The following is an 18,195-nucleotide window of genomic DNA, read 5'->3' as shown; positions in this document are numbered from 1 at the left end:
AGCTGAAGCAATCTCAATGATGATAGGACTTCCGGAGAGGAGCTTCCTGGAGGAAGCATGATGTAGAAACCAAAAAGAGCAGCTGATGGGAAATGAAGCTAATCTTCCTAGAATTACCAACTCTGAGTCATTTAAAAAATAGTCCTTCATAAGTAAGGATCAGTCTCAAATGCAGCTTTTTTTTTTAAAATTACATAATAAGCATTTATTTCAGAAGAATGCAGTTCAGACAGGATGGTGCTAAACTTGAGTTCTGAGAATCTGGAAACAATGTGAGAATGCCAAAATTCCAATCCCATGTAAGTCATTAAATGGACTTCATTACTCTTCTTTCCCAAGTGTCAATATATTGCACATATGCAAACCTAAATCAAAAACAGGAGAAATCATTCTGAAAACCATGTCCTGACAATGTGGAGAAAATGTTCTTCTTAATACTACAGTAGATAAAAGATAACAGATATATTAATCTTGCTTTTCTGGGTAAGGATAGTGTTAGAAGGGCATTCATGTTGTTTTCTGGTTCCATAACTTTACACTGATCATTTTCCATTTGTTGTATTTTTTTTTTGTTATTCAATTTTTTTTTTATAAATTTATTTATTTTTAGTTTTCAATATTCACTTCCACAAGTTTTTGAGTTCCAAATTTCTCACACCTCCCCCCACCCCAAGATGCATTCTGAATACCCCTTCCCCTGGTCTGCCTTCTCTTCTATCTCTCCCCCCTCCCTTCTCTTATCCCCTTCTCCTTCTATTTTCCTGTAGAGCAGGATAGACTTCGGTACCCCCATCTCCTGTATTTCTTATTTCCCAGTTGCATGTGAAAACATGTGTTTTTAAAACTTTGAGTTCCAAATTTTCTCCCTTCCTCCCTTCCCACCCACCCTCATTGAAAAGGCAAGCAACTCAATATAGGTTGTACATGTGCAGTTATGCAAAACACTTCCTTAGTAGACCTGTTGTGAAAAACTAACTCTATTTCCCTTAATCCTATCCTGCCCTCCCATCTCTTCTGTTCTTTCTTTTGACCCTGTCCCTCCTCAGAAGTATTTACTTCTGATTACCCCCTTTCCCAATCTGCCCTCCTCTCTATCACCCCCTGCTCTCTTGTCCCCTTCTCCCCCTATTTTCCTGTAGGGTAAGACAGATTTCCATACCCAATTGAATGTGTATGTTATTCCCTCCTTAAGCCAAATCCTATGAGAATAAGATTCCCTCATTCCCTCTCACCTTCCCCTGTTTCCCCTCCACTGTGAGAGACTTTTCTTTTCTGTTTTTTTTTTGTGAGATAATTTACCCCATTCTACCTCTCCCTTTCTTCTCCGAGTATCATCCTCTCTCATCCCTTAATTTTATTCTCCAGATATGACCCCTTAATCTTCAACTCACCCTATGCCCTCTATCTATCTGTCTATCTATCTATACATACAATTTTTTTCCCTTCAACTACCCTAATACTGACAAAGTTCTCATGAGTTACAAATATCATCTTTCCATGCAGGAATGTAAACAGTTCAATCTTAATAAGTCTCTTATGATTTCTCTTTCCTGTTTACCTCTTCATGTTCCACTGGAGTCCTGTATTTGAAAGTCAAATTTTCTGTTTAGCTCTGGTCTTTTCATCAGGAATGCTTGAAAGTCCTCTATTTCACTGAATGACCATTTTTTCCCCTGAAGGATTATACTCAGTTTTGCTGGGTAGGTGATTCTTGGTTGTAATCCTATCTCCTTTGCCCTCTGGAATATTATATTCCATGCCCTGTGGTCCTTTAATGTAGAAGCTGCTAAATCTTGTGTTATCCTGATTGTGTTTCCACAGTACTTGAATTGTTTCTTTCTGGCAGCTTGTAATATTTTCTCCTTGACCTGGGAACTCTGGAATTTGGCTACAATATTCCTAGGAGTTTTCCTTTGGGGATCTCTTTCAGGAGGAGATCTGTGGATTCTTTCAATTTCTATTTTGCCCCTCAGGGCAGTTTTCCTTGATAATTTCTTGAAAGATGATGTCTAGGCTCTTTTTTTTGATCACGGCTTTCAGATAGTCCAATAATTTTTAAATGCTCTCTCCTGGATCTATTTTCCAGGTCAGTTGTTTTTCCAATGAGATATTTCACATTGTTTTCTAATTTTTCATTCTTTTGGATTTGTTTTACAGTATCTTGATTTCTCATAAAGTCACTATCTTCCAATTGCTCTATCCTAATTTTTAAGGAAGTATTTTCTTCAGTAATCTTTTGGACTTCCTTTTCCATTTGGCCAATTTTTCTTTTTAGGGCATTTTTCTCCTCATTGGCTTTTTGGACCTCTTTTGCCATTTGGGTTAGGCTTTTTTAAGGTGTTATTTTCTTCAGTATTTTTTTGGGTCTCCTTTAGCAAGCTGTTGACTTGTTTTTCATGATTTTTTTTGCATCACTCTCATTTGTCTTCCCAGTTTTTCCTCTACTTCCCTTACTTGCTTCTCAAAATCCCTTTTGAGCTCTTCCAAGGCCTGGGACTGATTCATATTTTTCATGGAGGCTTTGGATGGAGGAGCTTTGACTTTGTTGTCTTCTTCTGGTTGTATGTTTTATTCTTCTTTGTCACCAAAATAAGATAATATAGTCTGATTCTTTTTGCGCTGCTTGCTCATGATCTTGGCCAATTACTTGAGTTTTAAACTCTTTGTTAAGGTAAGAGTCTGCTTCCAATGTGGAGAATGTACTGTCCCAAGCTTTGGGGGTTTATACAACTGTTTTCAGAGATAATTGCAGGCACCTGTAAATTGTCAGTTGTTCCAAGGTGGTATGATAAGGGGCAAGGTGTTTACTCCTTTCCTGGCCTGTGCTCTGGTCTGTTAGTGACTGCAAGCACTCCTTTCTGTCCTGGAACTGTGAGGAAGGTTTACTCTTTACTGCCATTAACAAGCTCCACCACACCAGTGCTCTTCCTCAGGCCAGAACCATGGCCCAGAACTGTGACCCAGATCCAAGCATGGGCAAAGCAAGTTATTCCTGCCTTAGCACTGGCAAAGAGATCCCTGCAATCCCTCTCTGATCAGCCACTGGATTCCCCCTCAGTCTGTGGGCCGGAAACTCAGAATGCAGCCACCGTCCTGGCGCCAGTGCTCTGTGCTCTGGAACTGGCTCTGCCCTAGCTCATCTCTCACTGCAGAAACAGACTTTTCCCACTGACCTTCTAAGTTGTCTTTGGCATTCGTGGATTGAGGAGTCTGGAAATCTCCACAGCTGCCTGAGATTCAGTCCTCTGAGGCCTGCTCCAGGTTTGCTGTGGCCTGCGCTGCGCTGCGCTCTCGGCCCAGTGCAATACACCTTTCTGATCAATCATCCAGGTTGTCTTAGGCTGGAAATTGTTTCACTCTGTCTTTTTGTGGGTTCTGCTGCTTCAGAATTTGTTTAGAGCCATTTTTTATGAGTATTTGGAGGCGTTTGGGGGAGAGTTCAAGCAAGTCACTGGTTTCACTCCGCCATCTCGTCTCCGCCCCCTCTGTTTGTTGTATTATTGGAAATTGCATGCATGGAATAGCGAGCAAGGTAGGGGTACAAAGGAGCCAAATATGGGCAGTTAGTGAAACGTTCAGGTTTCAAGGCAAAGGAATCCCTAGAGGTCTAGATAAGTATTCTGGGTAAACCAACAGCTGGAAAAAGTAGAACATGCTTTCCCCAAATGAGGTTCAGAATGGACAAGTTTTGTATTAGGCAATTTCTGGATTTCCTTGTTGAGCTCCTTGTTTTTTCTCCTGCTTCTTACACAACTGATTTATATTAGATTCAGATTCACATAGAGAAGTAGGGAAAAGGCCCTAGGATTTTTGTTAAAGAAAAAGCCTTTTTTTTTTCTGATATACAGCTAGCAAGACAAAATTTATTGGGCTGTCATTGACTATATTGCCAATTATCATTTTAATATACAATACAGTTGTCATGCTTGTTGGGTGCAAAATGCAGTATATTTCTTTCTCCTCAGCCTTAAATATACCACAAAGAAATTTCCCATTATAAAAACTGAATAATAGTATTTTTGGCATCCTGGAATTTATTGTTCCACTTTTCCTATGTAAACTAAGAAACACCTGCTCCTCTACTGCTTATGTGTGTTTCTGTTACAAGTGTTTTGGACACATTTCAAGAACAGTTAAACTTTTACAAAAACAGAAAAAAACCCAATTACTTCATTTCTTGTTATATTAGACTTGAAAGGTTGAGGGTTTTTTTGTAGACAAAAGAGAATATATTACGAAAACATGAATACTCTTTTACATTATGTCAGCTCAGTAATTTTTTTTTAAAATAGGAAAACTCAGCAGGGATTTTGTGGATACTGTTACTAAGGATGAAAATAACTTTACTAAGGTTTACAATGATTTATCAGTGAGCTGTTTATTAAATGAAGAGAGAATTGAGCAAATGAAAGGTATTTTTTTAACTTAAATTGTTAAAGTTAACAATTAATTAAATTGTTTTAAATTGATTACTTTAAATACATTACATCTATTTTTTGGAGTTCTGTTCTCTGAAGTTGTTGGATTGTAAGACTGTAGGTTTTGAGCTAGTAGAGACTATCTAGGTTATCAAGTCCATCTCCTTAATCTTATAAATTTATAAGGAGCCGCACTGGGGCAGCCAGGCACTGGGAAGATGCCTAAATAGCAGGGGTAACCTTGATCCTTTTCCTTCCCTATTCTCCTGGGCCTGGCTTTCTCAGAACCCATCAGGATGGCCGGGTAGTGAGTGGGAAGATGCACTACTACTCTCTTATCTTCCTTTCTTCCTTCAAAGGGGGTGCTTAACTGTCATAGGGCTTAGATAAGATTTGTTAAGTTGTTTCAGTTGTGTTCAACTCTTTCTAACCCCATTTAGAGTTTTCTTGGCAAAAATACTGGAGTGGTTTGCCACTTCCTTCAACTCATCTTACAGATGAGGAACTAAGGCAAACAGAGTTAAGTGACTTGCCCAGGGTCACACAGCTAGCGAGTGTCTGAGGCCAGATTTGAACTTACAAAGATGAATCTTGCTGACTTCAGGTCTGGGACTCTGGCACCTAACTGCCTTTGAATAGGATGGAAATCAACAACTCTTTTCCTTCACATTGGAAAGAGCCACCGAGCCTTATCATCCTTCCTGCTATTGCTTCCTAAGGTCCTTCAGGCCTTACCATCTGCTCTACCTTTATATCCTAAAAGGCCATTCAGCACTATCATGACCTATTTATATAAGCTTAAGGATCCCTGGACCCTACTTTATTCTCTGCAGCTGAACTTTCTTTTACGTGCTCTGTCTCCTCTAATTAGGCTGTAAGCTGATTGAGAGCATGGACTTTCCTGCACGTAGTAAGCACTCAAGAAATGTTTTTCCATTCATTCATTCATGAAACTCAGGCTCAAAGGTGAAGTGATTTGTCCAAGATAACTCTATGTAGTAATCGGTATAGTGGGAAATTGAATCCGGGTCCCAATATCATGGTTCTAGAACTAAAAGGGATTCCAAAGTCCAACTAGTCCAACCATCTATTTTAAAGGTAAGGAAACTCAGGGAGTGAAGTGACTGGCCCTAGTTCTAACAGCTAGTAAGCCCCCAAAATGGGATTTGAATCTAGATGTTCTGACTCATGTCAATACTTTTTTTCTACTGCTTTTTAGAGCGACCAGGAGATCAGGTAGTGCATAGCCTTTGTGTATACCTGTCACCTGTTCCCCAGAAATCTTCCAGATACCTTTTTCTCTAATGGTCCATCAGTGCCATCATCATTCGGTTATGTAGAGTAGACTAACACTCTTGGCTTCAAGAGAAATCAAAGATAAGCATCATCAATAAATTTTGAGATTCCACTACGGACAATAGACTATGCCAGGCACTGTACAAAATTTGATTACAAAATACACAGTCACTGCCTGTAGGGTCTTGCAACCTAATTACTGACAACACAGATGTGATGAGCACAGATGACAAGCCATGGCCAGATAATCACATAACATTCATCTAAAGTAAAGATTATGTGTTCTATTGGTGGTCTTTTATTATTATGTTATTTGTCCTCCCCTCCCTTTTATTTTCTTGCTCACTTCAAGTCTTGGGAGAGAAAATTTAAGAGTAAGACCTAACATCAAGGAGGGTTAAAACCTGGCAAGTTTAAACTCAAGGCCAGAATTTACATCCCTTAGCTACCATCCCTCCTGCTTCCCAACTTCCACCTACCAGTCTCTAGTCACCACTTAATATATCTTAACAGGAACAAGTAGTCTCCCAGGACTAGCCTGAAGGAAAATCTGTGGCTTGCCATATGTTCTCAATCACCCTGGCAACAGGAGGGGTCAGCTGAGAAACAGGGTGATGAGGAAGAATTAAGGAATCACTATAATACTGTACCTTAGGGATAGTATAGCACTTTGAAAGTCTTTTTTTTTTTTTAAGCATGCTTTGAGACAGATGTCTTGTTTCCACATGCCTACTGAAGCAGGGCAAAACTCCAAAGGAAAAATATTGGACTGGACCACTCAAAATCTGCTTGTAGGTGAGGCAGAAGTAACAGATTTCCCAGGCCAGGTCAGTGTTATTCCCTCCCTCCAAGCAGAGTCAGCATCTTGTAATTTGATAGGGATGGATAGAGAGTGCTTTGTAGTGGGAAAAGGCTGAGCGATTCCCCAAGGGAAGCTCTAGCAGCTGTCAGAGGTGGGCCCCAGGGTTATTCTTGAAGAGTTCAAGGGTAACGTGGGAGCTAATGCCCCTGGCAGCTGCTACAAGTTCCATTGGAGAGCACCCGAAACTCCCCAAAGGGCCCTCATTCGCACTTGGTTTTGTCTAAGTGTAAAGTGATCAGACTTCAACTATGCCAGTGAAGAATGTGATGGGTGACCTCAATAAAATGCTCATTGGATGGGGTGGGAGAGAAAAGTTCTGTCAGTTTTATTTCTACATTTTTTTCTTTTATCCATTTCTCTCTGCTTCTTAAGCCCACTGTTACTAACTAGTTCTACTCCTCTCTGCTTCCACCTGGACTATTGTAATAGCCCTCTAACTGGCCTCTCTGCCTCTAGTCTCTCCCTTTTCCAATCTATTCTTCACAGTACTGACAAAAGTAATCTTTTATTAAACAAGTGTTTTCACATCATCTCTTGCTCACAAACCTTAGGGGGTTTCCCAGTGCTTAATTCTAAGAGAAAAAATACAAACTCCTTACTTTGGCATTCAAGGTCCATGCAATGTGGCTGCAACCTACCTTTCGAATTTACCTTTCCCCTACTCGCATTCATTCACTCTACATTCACCTTTATATAAACTAGATTGCTTCTTGTGATCTACCACTTTCATTTACTTGTATAGATATTTACCCACGTCATCACCTTTAAAGTTTCCTTTACAGCTCTGCTTATTTTTCATCTTTTTGATGAACTCTTTCCTTCTTTGCAACAGTGAGAAAGAATCCCATCCTTGTTGAATTTTCCATGGCATTGACATCAGTTAATCAGTCAACAAGAATTTGTTAAGCATCCACTATATGCCAGAGACTGTAGTAGAGTTTGGAGGTACAAATATGAAATAATAATGGAAATTATATAATATTCTTCTCTGACTTTCAGCCATTCTTTTATAATGCAGATTTTTTGAGCAAAGGAACTATATCTTTTTTCTCCCAAGTATTTTATTCCTAACATATGACACAGAATCTTGTACAAGTTTGGAGCTTAATGAATGTTTATTTCAGTGAATTGTCAAAAGGGTGGCCCTCGTATGTTCATTAGGAGTGGCAGGGGATTCAGGCATGGAGGTAAAACCAAAGAGAAGATGGTAATAGTGTCAGAAGCACAGGACTAATCACAAAATCCCCCTGGATGATGGAAACATGAGTGGCCTATTAAAGGCCTTATATAATATGTAAACAGGATTCAACTCATTGAGCAGGAAAAAAGAGTTAAGAGAATAAAAAAGACTGGATAAAATGAGGAGAGTCCAGTGATGGACATTTTGGAAGAGATATTATGAAAGTAAAGTTGAAATACATGCTAATTGTCTAGCTATGGAATCACAGTATCTGGAAAGGACATCAGAAGCCATCTAATCTAACATGTGATTGAACATAAATCCACTCTATAGCATAGGAGCTAAATGGTGACCCAGGCTCTGCTTCAAAACCTTGAACAAGTGGGAACACACTACCCCGTGAAACAGATGAATCTATTTGAACAATTCTAATTGTTAGGAAGTTTTCCTTACATTAAGCTTAAATCTGCCTCTGCAATTTCTGTCCCTTGCTTCAGACTTTGCTGTCTGGGTCCAAGCTGGACAGGTCCAAACTCCTCTTCTACATAAGAACACCTTAAATTACTTGGAAGGCTATTTAGCTTCCCTCTGATGCCTCTTCCCCCAGATTAAACATCCTCATTTCTTTCAATCCAGTGTAGCGTGAAGTGCTCTCCAATATTCTGATCATTTGGTAGCCTTTTTCTAGACTATGTCCAGTTTGCAGTTCTTCCTAAAATAATAATCTCATTTACCTGTGAACTTAGGTGATACTGCTTTGCCTGCTCCCCATTGGTACCCCAAATTCTGATCAAAGTATCATACACTTATTTAAATTGACATGACTGTGCTCATCTCTGGCTGGCTTTAATCCTTCTTCTATTGGGGCCACCACTAGTCTTAGGTGACAGAATGTTTGTGAGAGAAATAAGGATTATCTTTGGTTCTCCACTGTACGGGGAACAGGAGTAAAATACTTTGTAGATGAAGTGATGGCCCTTTTGGAGTTCTACCTTGTAGAAATTTCCAAGAAAACCCTGCACAACAGTGTTGCAAGTTTAAATTCTGGGCCTTGAGATAAAAGTTTCAGAAAGGTCTTCTTGGCCTTTAATTGCTTTATTTTTTTTTCTTACAAAAATCTATTTTCTCTCCCTTCCATCTCCTTCCTTTTATTAAAACATTAAGAACCAAACAAACTCTTTAAACAAACCTACATAGTCAAGCAATACAAATTTCCATGTTGTCCTTGTCACAAAATATATCTCATTGTGCACCTTGAGTCCATCAGCTCTCGCAGGAGGTGGGTATCATGCTTCAAAGTTGGTCTCTGAATCATGGTTTGTCACTGCAGCAATTAGAATTCATAAGTCTTTTATAGTTGTTTGTTTTTTTCAATATTGTTATTGTTATATTATTCTATTGATTCTGCTTACTTTACTCAGTATCAGTTCATACCAGTCTTCCTAAGTTTCTCTGAAACCATCCTTTCATTACACTTACCACCTCCATATTATGATATTCCCCATTATGATTTTGGTATGTCACGGGTTGGCATAAGAAACTGAATGGGAATCTTTTGGGAGTTTTGTGGAAGCTGCAGATGACACTTGAAGGCCAACAGATGACACAGAACCTATGAACAAATACTTAACACAAATTTTACAATAAAGTACTATAAACACCCCATTAAAAAAAAAAGAATAATTCAAACTTTTTCTCTGGTATGAAGGTAGGGCTAAAAATTTTCACATAGATTTTCCAGATCACAGGGGCACCACAACCCTAACCCTTGTGACATGGAACAGATAGCTATTTCATACAGTGCGATAGTATTCCGTTGTTATATGTGAAGCCAATTGGTAGCAGCCCTCCTTAATTTCTAGTTCCTTGTTCCACAAAAGAGCTACTTCAACATTTTTGCATGTACAAGTCCTTTACCCTTTTCCTTAATCTCCCTGGAGTGTAAACATGCAAGTGACATTGCTAGGTCAAAGGCTAGAATGGTTGTATTCCAGACTGGTTGTACCAATTCATTGCTTCTCCAACAATGAATTACTATACCCATTTTCCTGCACTAGCTCCAACATTTGTAATTTCCTGTGTGTGTGTGTGTGTGTGTGTGTGTGTGTGTGTGTGTGTGCATGTATGAAATTTGTCAGTCTAATAAGTATGAAGTAGAACCTTAGACATGTTTTAATTTGCATTTCTCTGATTATTAGTCATTTGGAGCATTTTTTATGGCTATATTTTGTAGCTTGCAATTCTTTAGAAGACTGCTTTTTCATATCCTTTGACCATTTATAAATTAGGGAATGGCTCAGTCTAATAAATTTGAATCTGTTCCTTATTTATCTTGGAAATGAGACTCTTATCAGAAAAACTTCCTAGTTTGCCTTTTAATGGTAAAGAAAATAGCCTTTCAGCAAAACTATCAGAGAAGTTTCTCCCTTTTTGTTGCTCTCTTCCCTCATTAATAACTGTAGATATGAATTATTTCTGAAAGAAATCTAGAGTTATTCAATGCGTACCCATTTCCTTTTGACTAGTAACAATGTATATATTTACCATATTTGGTATCTAAGGCTAGGATTGAACTGTATAACCTTAAGATTATACCAGTTCCACAGTTTTCACCAGTGAGTTTTATCTATTTTTGACTTGTTTTACCTTTTATGCTTAACTCCTGACAATCACTTCCATCTCTAGAAGTATGATCTTTGAAAGAAAAGAGAATTTTCTGCAGAACCAAATAAAGTAATGTCTTATAGTTAAACTTAGCATTGATGAATATGTATATTTTATTCCACATTGATGATACAAGCAATGCTTAACAAATTCAGTATCATTTAATTTTTTAGTGTTTATGAAGAGCTTTTCTCTAAATGTTATATATATAATGCATAACTTTAAAAATGAACTGATTTAGCTTTAACTTACACATATTTAATCTGAAATGTGCTTATGCATGTGTTCATAGTACTGCATCTGTATATTTATATTATAGAATTATACTATGTGTAATTTTAAAAATTAAGTGTATCATATATAATATTTAGAGGTTTATTTTAAAGTTACAAATCTATGTGTGTATCAGTAGCATTAAAATTATTCATATACAAAGCAATACCACAAGAAACATATTTTGGCTAAGGCTTTGTATTATATTTAGGCAAAGCAACATTTAAACATTGTTTGACTTCAAATACTCAGTTAATTGTTATCTAATAATGTAATGCAATGATTTCCTTGATAAAAATGCCATTTAAAGAAATTCAGGGTCATTATGTCCTAATGACAAACATAATTAGGGATGTCTGTCTCTGAATTTTGCAAGAATAGAGAAAAAGTAGTTGTTCATTTGAGCAACCATAGCTTCTGCTCCATCCAAGTAATTTAAACCCTAGCTGAATTGGACAAGGACAGGTGTAATTGGTCCTAGTCTCTGTTACTTCCAGCCTTGCAATTACCATAATAACGTTGTCTGTAGAAGGGTCAGCAGCTAACGACCAGTGTAGTTGAAACTTTGGGAAACTGTCATCAGTAGGAGAACAAGGAGTCCATTGGGTCAAAGGCAGGGGATAAATAGATGCTGGTAATTGACATAGTGACAGGAATGTCTGCCAGAAGATAACAGAAGTAGGCAGCCGCATTGAAAGATGTGGTGCCAAAAGCTTAAGGAAATGTAGAATGAATGACCTCAATAATTTATAAATGAATTGTAAATAAGACCATAGGGCTGTCAGAAAACCAGGAGGTTGGGGGTGATGTGGGGCAGGGAGAGGACAAAAGGTATATGTCCATACAAGCACTTGGAATTATTAGTTTCTCTTTAATTTCCAAAAGCCGATGATGCATGACACTGTACAAGAGGTAGTTTAAAAAATTCCGGAAATAATGAAGTTCATCCTGACACCATTTTTGATTAGATATGGTCAGAATGCAATCCAAGAACGTGTATCTTATTGTTTGCTGTGCACTGTGATACAATATTGGTGTCTTTCTTAGCATAGAGATAGACCCAGATGCACAGGAACTCATGCTTTTCTCTAGATCAAGGAATACCTATCCATTTAAGATAATTTGTAGTCCCTGTCTTGATACTTATACTGTTACCTTTAAGGATCAGATGTTATCTCAATTCAGTCTAATTTCTTATCTGTTTTTACCATTATAAGCATACCAATGTAAGTATCCCCGTTGTAGACTCAATTGATGCACTTAATTCATGAACAGAATGTCAAATAAATTTTGCCTTATTGAAGGCTATCAGCAGCACTGCTTGTTATCCCCCTCTAAGTGCATGTGAACACCACACCAACCAGGACAGATGGTCGACATCTTGTTACTTCAAGCTCTCTTTTATGACTTTTCCTCTCTTTTACATAAGTTATTATAGCCAAATGACAATCCACTGCACGCTCCAGACCACCAAACCTTGTCTTCTGCCCTGTTATTTCAATTGTAGTTCCTTACCTGGGAGGAGGGTTCCAGTTATGGACCTACAATCAAATCAGTATTGCCATTGCTATGGTAAAGGGCATATCCATCAACTTCCCTATGGCTCTACTCATCATACCTATAACTATTATTTCTCTCTGATTGAATGCAAACATCTTGAGGCCAGAGGCTATTTTTGGTTTTGTATTAGTATCTTCAGTGCCAAGTAGAGTTTTTAGTACCTAATCAATGGTTCCTGCTCCTCTCACCCCCCTCCCCATTTATTCAAATAGCCCTCTGATATCTTCTGATAACCTATAGCCCTGCTGTTGGGTTGACTGTCACAGCTTTTCAAAATTGGACTAGTGTCTTTTGCTACTCTAAAATTTTATGATCTTGTGATTCTAATCATAGCATGGCATAATGACTAGAGAGCTACAGAAAGAAATATGATCAAATCTTGCCTCTGACCCACTGGTTGTATAACCATGGGCAAGGGACTTAATATAACCTCTTAGTTCTCTAGACTCTAAGATTGCAAGTGGCTGAAGAATTGCTGATATGCATTGGGAGAGGGAGTTTTTCACCAGGAGTTCTCTATGCCAATGAAAATCTGGACAAAGCATCACAAATTCTAATTCTGATGCCCATAGTATGATTAAAGAGGCTAATAAATAGGTTGGATGAGGGGAGGAAAGAAATGATCTTGGTTCTCTTTGGCTCTGCATTTGTGTATGTAGCATAGTGTCTGCATAATCTAAACCATTCAGATTCTTTCTTACCTGTCTTGTAAGCGCAACATAAGGTACAAAATACATTTGTTTAATGAATGATAGCCAGAGTAGATGCAGAAGAGTGAAAGAGCCCTTGAGTCTCCCATAAAGGGTCATTCTGCTGTAGAAAGAACTCTTTTAACAAGGTTTGGGAAGTATGGGAGTGGGACGGAAGAGCAATTTGGATAAACAATACTGTAATCATTCTTGGAAGACCTCTGTTTATCATTTCTGTAAGAATTAAATTAGGTCCATAATAGTGGATATTTATGTAGAGTTTAACAATTTACTGAGAGCTTTCCTCGCAACAATCCAAAATTCATAAAAAGCAACTTTTTTGTTAGAGTCACAGGACAAGGCTCTATGAAAGTCATGAGATTAAGCAGAACCATACTAACTTCTGAACTGTCAGCTCACAGAAAAAATGCGATGATTACATTACCTCGCCAAAAGGAGAATAGTTTAGAAATTAGGTGTGTGGTGGCAAAGAGAAGTGATACAGATAAGAAATAAAGTGAAAGGACAGTTTGAAAGACCCCAGGGTAACTGTATACCAACTCACAGGAGCCATCTACTAGCAATTATCTGTGTAACCTCTAGTTGGGGTCAATTACTGGGGTGCCTTGGTCTTGAAAGAGAGTGAAACTAGAGGTCAGGAAAAATGAATGAAAATGCATGTGCCAGGCACTATAATAAGCACTGGGAACACAAAGAGTAAGACAGTCCTTACCCTCAAGAAGATTACATCTGAACGGGAAGGACAACACGTGTAGGGGAATGATGACAAGGAAGTAACAGAGATGAATGGGAATAGAGTCAGGGGGCAATTGATGGACATGCCAGTTTAGGAAGCTTTGAAGTAAATGTCAGTTGCCATATACAGAACCAATCATTAAACTTTAAAAGGAGTTGTAGAAGTGGTTGTTGTTTTTGCTGTTCTTTGTCCTTTGTTCTCAAAGAGGAACATGACATCACAAAGTGTTGCCATGACAAGTGAATTGGATTTAAGTGAGGCAGGACTGTGCAGTCACCAGCCTCACTCCTCCAGAGTCTTGTTCAAGATGCTTGAAAGTCCTGCAGCAAGTATGCATAATTTGAGAGCAGAGTAGACTATCCACAAATGAATATTGTCTCCCTGCTCTAGAGTGTCAGCTTGAAATGTACTCTAGTTAGAAACACCTGTCATTGTTATATGTGCTAATTCAAGAAGTAGACATTTCCTGGTTTTTACTATAACCGGTAAAGAAATAGCTTAACATAAACTAATAGCAACAATCATAAAACAGTCCTGTTCTTTATGGAATCTGCGGGCAGTTTTTATTCCCTTTTTAAACTCGGTAGCTTTTATTTTAGTCAGTGAACTATAGTAACAATTGATATTTATGTAGTACTTTAAAACTTGCCAAAAGTTTTCTATATTTGAAACTCAAGACAACTCTGAGAGGTAGGTACTACATATATTTTTAGTAATTAATTTTGGGGTGGAGAATCTAATTGTGTGATTTCATTGGTATAGAGAAATTCTGGTGAGCAAACACTGAGAGGGTCCTGCAACTTGTGTCAATCAACCAACCAATTATTCAACAAATACTGTGTGTTAGGTACTGTATTAAGATGCTATGGGGGGGGCAGCAGTGGATAGAGCACTGGCCCTGAAGTCAGGAAGACCTGAGTTCAAATCCAGCCTCAGACCAAATACTTGACACTTACTAGCTATGTGACCCTGAGCAAATCACTTAACCCCAATTGTCTAAAAATAAAAAAAAAAATTAAGAAAAGATGCTATGGGTGCAAAGACAGAAACAAACTAGCCCCTGCCTTCAAGAAGCTAACATTTTATTAGGAAAACAGCATGTATGCATAAACGCATATATATACACACACACACACACACACACACACACACACATATATATATGCACATATGTGTACACACACATACATATAGTTCCGAAAGTTTTAACTTTCATAGTTTGGATAGCTATTAAAGTTTAAAACTACCCTAAGATTTTTGGAACACCATGAATATGTGTGTGTGTATATCCACACACACACTCATGCCCCTGGAATTCTCTTCTGCCTCATCTCTGTCTAAAGGCTTCCTTAGCTTAGTGAAAATTTTATCTTCTACAAGAAACCTTTCTTGATCCCCCTAATGCTAGCGCCTTCCCACTGTGCTTATCTACAATTGGTCATATCGATATCTTCTATATTTATAACTATATCTATATCTGTCTATATATATCATATTTGTGCATAGGTGTTCCCATTAGACTGTGACTTCCTTGAGACCAGGGACTGTTTTTTTCTTTCTTTGTATCCCCAATACTTAGCCCTTTGCCTGGCATATTGTAAACACTTATATGATTATTGATTGAAGGAAAACAGACATCCTAATAGGTAAGGGGATCAGGGGATAGTTTGTGCAAAGGCATAAAGATGGATTATGATGTGAGAGGAATAGCAAGAACTCCAATTTGGCTGGACTAAAGAGTGTGTGAAGGAGAACAATATATTATAAATCTGGAAGGATAAGTCGGAGCCAGGTTGTGAAAGGCATTAGATGCCAAAACCGAAGAGTTTCTATTTTATGCTAGAGGTCATAAGAAACCAGTAAAGTTTGTTGAACAGAGAAGCGCATGGCCAGACTAATGCTTTTTAATATCACTTTGATATCAGCAGAGAATGGATTGGAAGGGGAAAAGATCAAATGGCAGGGAGACCAAATTGGATACTATTGTAACAACTCAGTAGGAAGTGTTGGGGGCCTGAACTGTGGTGGTGGTAGTATGAATGGGAAAAAAGGGACAGGTAAAAGAGATAGAATTGAAAAAACTTGGAATCTGATTGGACATATGAGGTTAGGGAGGGTGAGAAAGTGAGGTTTCTTGAGGGGGTTAGACCTGGGTGACAAGAAAGATTATAACAGTCATGACAGAAATAAGAAAGTTCAGAGAGGAGTGCATTTCAGAAGAGAAGATGATGGGTTCGTGTGTGTGGAGCTTGGGATGTCTATGGGATAGTCAGTTCAAAATGTCAAAAAGACAGTTTGAGGCGCAGAAGAGAGACTAGCACTGGAGGCATAGATCTGAGAGTCACCTGTCTAGAGATGCTAACTTTGCTCTTGGGAGCTGATGAGGCCACCAAGTAAGAGAGTAGAGAAGGAAAAGAAAAGAGGAGAGTCTTGGGGTGTACCTACAGATAGGGGAGAGACTGAAGAGTGACCAGTCGAATGGTTAGGAGGAGACCAAAGAGAGAGTAGAAAACTAACTCAGCGTAGAGAGAGTAGCACAAGCATAGACAAGTTAAAAAATCAGCACCATTTTCTCATCATAGAGAACTTGTTTTGTTGTCAAGAAGAACTGGACTCCAAGTTCTGCCCTTAATACATACCAGCTAAGTGACGCATACTAGCGATGTGACCTCTACTTAGCCTCTTGATTGCCCCAGCAGCTTCTTACATCTAAGTTATAGATGAATTGCTAATCCACATTGGTGAAAAGGATTTCTATACCAGGGGTACCTTAGATTGATGCAACCACATGGCCAAGGCTATGTGTTTAAAAGTACACACGCACATATATGAATTGGAATGCATATATATTTGTTTACATATATCATACATATGCATCATACATGAAAACCATACATGTATGATGTGACTGAATTGGTGAGGGTATTGTCTAACTTCTTTTTAACTATCATAACAATATATCATCTGTGTGGTATCTATCTCACTCCCATGATCAAAAGGTTTTTATTGACACTCTAAGATACCTCTAAGATTACCTCTAAGATAAAATAAAAACTCTTCAGGTTGCCTTTTAAGGTTCTCTAGAACTTGTCTTAAACCCACCTTTTCATGCTTATCTCTTATTACTCCTTCTCACTGTATGTGTTCTTTTGAACTCAGCATTTCATCTCTGGGTTACATCATACTTGAATATTGAAAGGGATTCCTCATACTTGGAATGCAAACTTTCCTCACTTATGCATTTTGGAAGCGTTATCTTGCATAGCCAGGGTCTGGCACATGTGCAAACTCTCTCAGTTTTCTAAGATGACAATATCTGCATGAAAGTCTCTAAGGAACTGCTTTCAGGAGAATTGTGAGGGCTAGGACTGGTTCGCATACTCTGCATTGCCCTGCTACATGGTTGAGAGGAGCCTTTTTCCAAAGCCAGAACAGTCAACATATTCAAAATGGCCCGAGTCAGCAATAGCCTGGGCTTTGTTATATCGCTGGACTCCTACATGGGGTATTGGCATGACCAGTTGGGGCTCAAGCTGATAGCAGGGAAAATAGACTTCCAAGATTCTCAGGATACCTGAGAACCTTGGGGGAGAATGGGAAATGTCATGAACCTGGCCATGAAAAGTGGAGCCAGAGTCAACCATGTTAACATTTGTTTCAAGGCTCAGCTCAGATGTCACTTTTCTGCAGTTTTTTTCTAATTCCCTGGTCATCAGTCACTATCTCCCTATTCAAATTGTCTTATATTTACTTATCCACATATATACTATATCCTCCATGAAGAGGGTAAGCTTTTTGCGGGAATGGACTCTTCCATTTTTTTTTCTCTTGTATTGCCAGCTTCTAGTCTAGTGTTTTGCATAGTCCCTACTTAAAAAGTGCTCACAAATTGATTGCCTTTGTAGACCACTGATATAACCAGATAGACAATTCCATGATCCATCTATTTTGATTATATGGTATAGACACAGATTGAAGTCACTTAGCCAGATGGGATAGAATCAGGGATCTTAAAAACTTTCGGTGCAAGACCTTTTCTCTAGCTTCAAGATTCACCTAATCCCTTCAAGCCCATACTTTAGATTTTAAAATCCTATTACTGAAAACTTTTCACACAAGAGTTCTGAGCCTGGGATCTGTGAACTTGTTTCAAAAAATATTTTTATAAACGTATTTCAATATATTTGGTTTCCTTTGTACTTTTGATTATTTTATTTTATGGATTTAAAAACATTTTGAGAAGGGGTCCATGGGCATCATCAGATTGCTGAGGAGGTCTATGACACAAAAGATGTTAAGAACCCTTGCTGAAGAAACGTGTGTACTGATTTTCATTATTTTATTGTCGTGCTTAGTACAATCAATTCAAAATACTCCTTGCTTTAAGAGTTTTTCCCTATATTTTCCTGAGCATTGTTTGGTCAGAGAGTCATGCTTCCATATTTGCAAGAGAAGGAATGAGCTCTTCCCTTTAAGAATGTTTGAATGATGAGCCC

Source organism: Phascolarctos cinereus, unplaced genomic scaffold (assembly GCF_003287225.1).
Source record: "Phascolarctos cinereus isolate Bilbo 61053 unplaced genomic scaffold, phaCin_HiC Scaffold_1;HRSCAF=81, whole genome shotgun sequence".
In the NCBI taxonomy this organism is placed as follows: domain Eukaryota; kingdom Metazoa; phylum Chordata; class Mammalia; order Diprotodontia; family Phascolarctidae; genus Phascolarctos; species Phascolarctos cinereus.
This window is presented reverse-complemented; position numbering follows the sequence as displayed.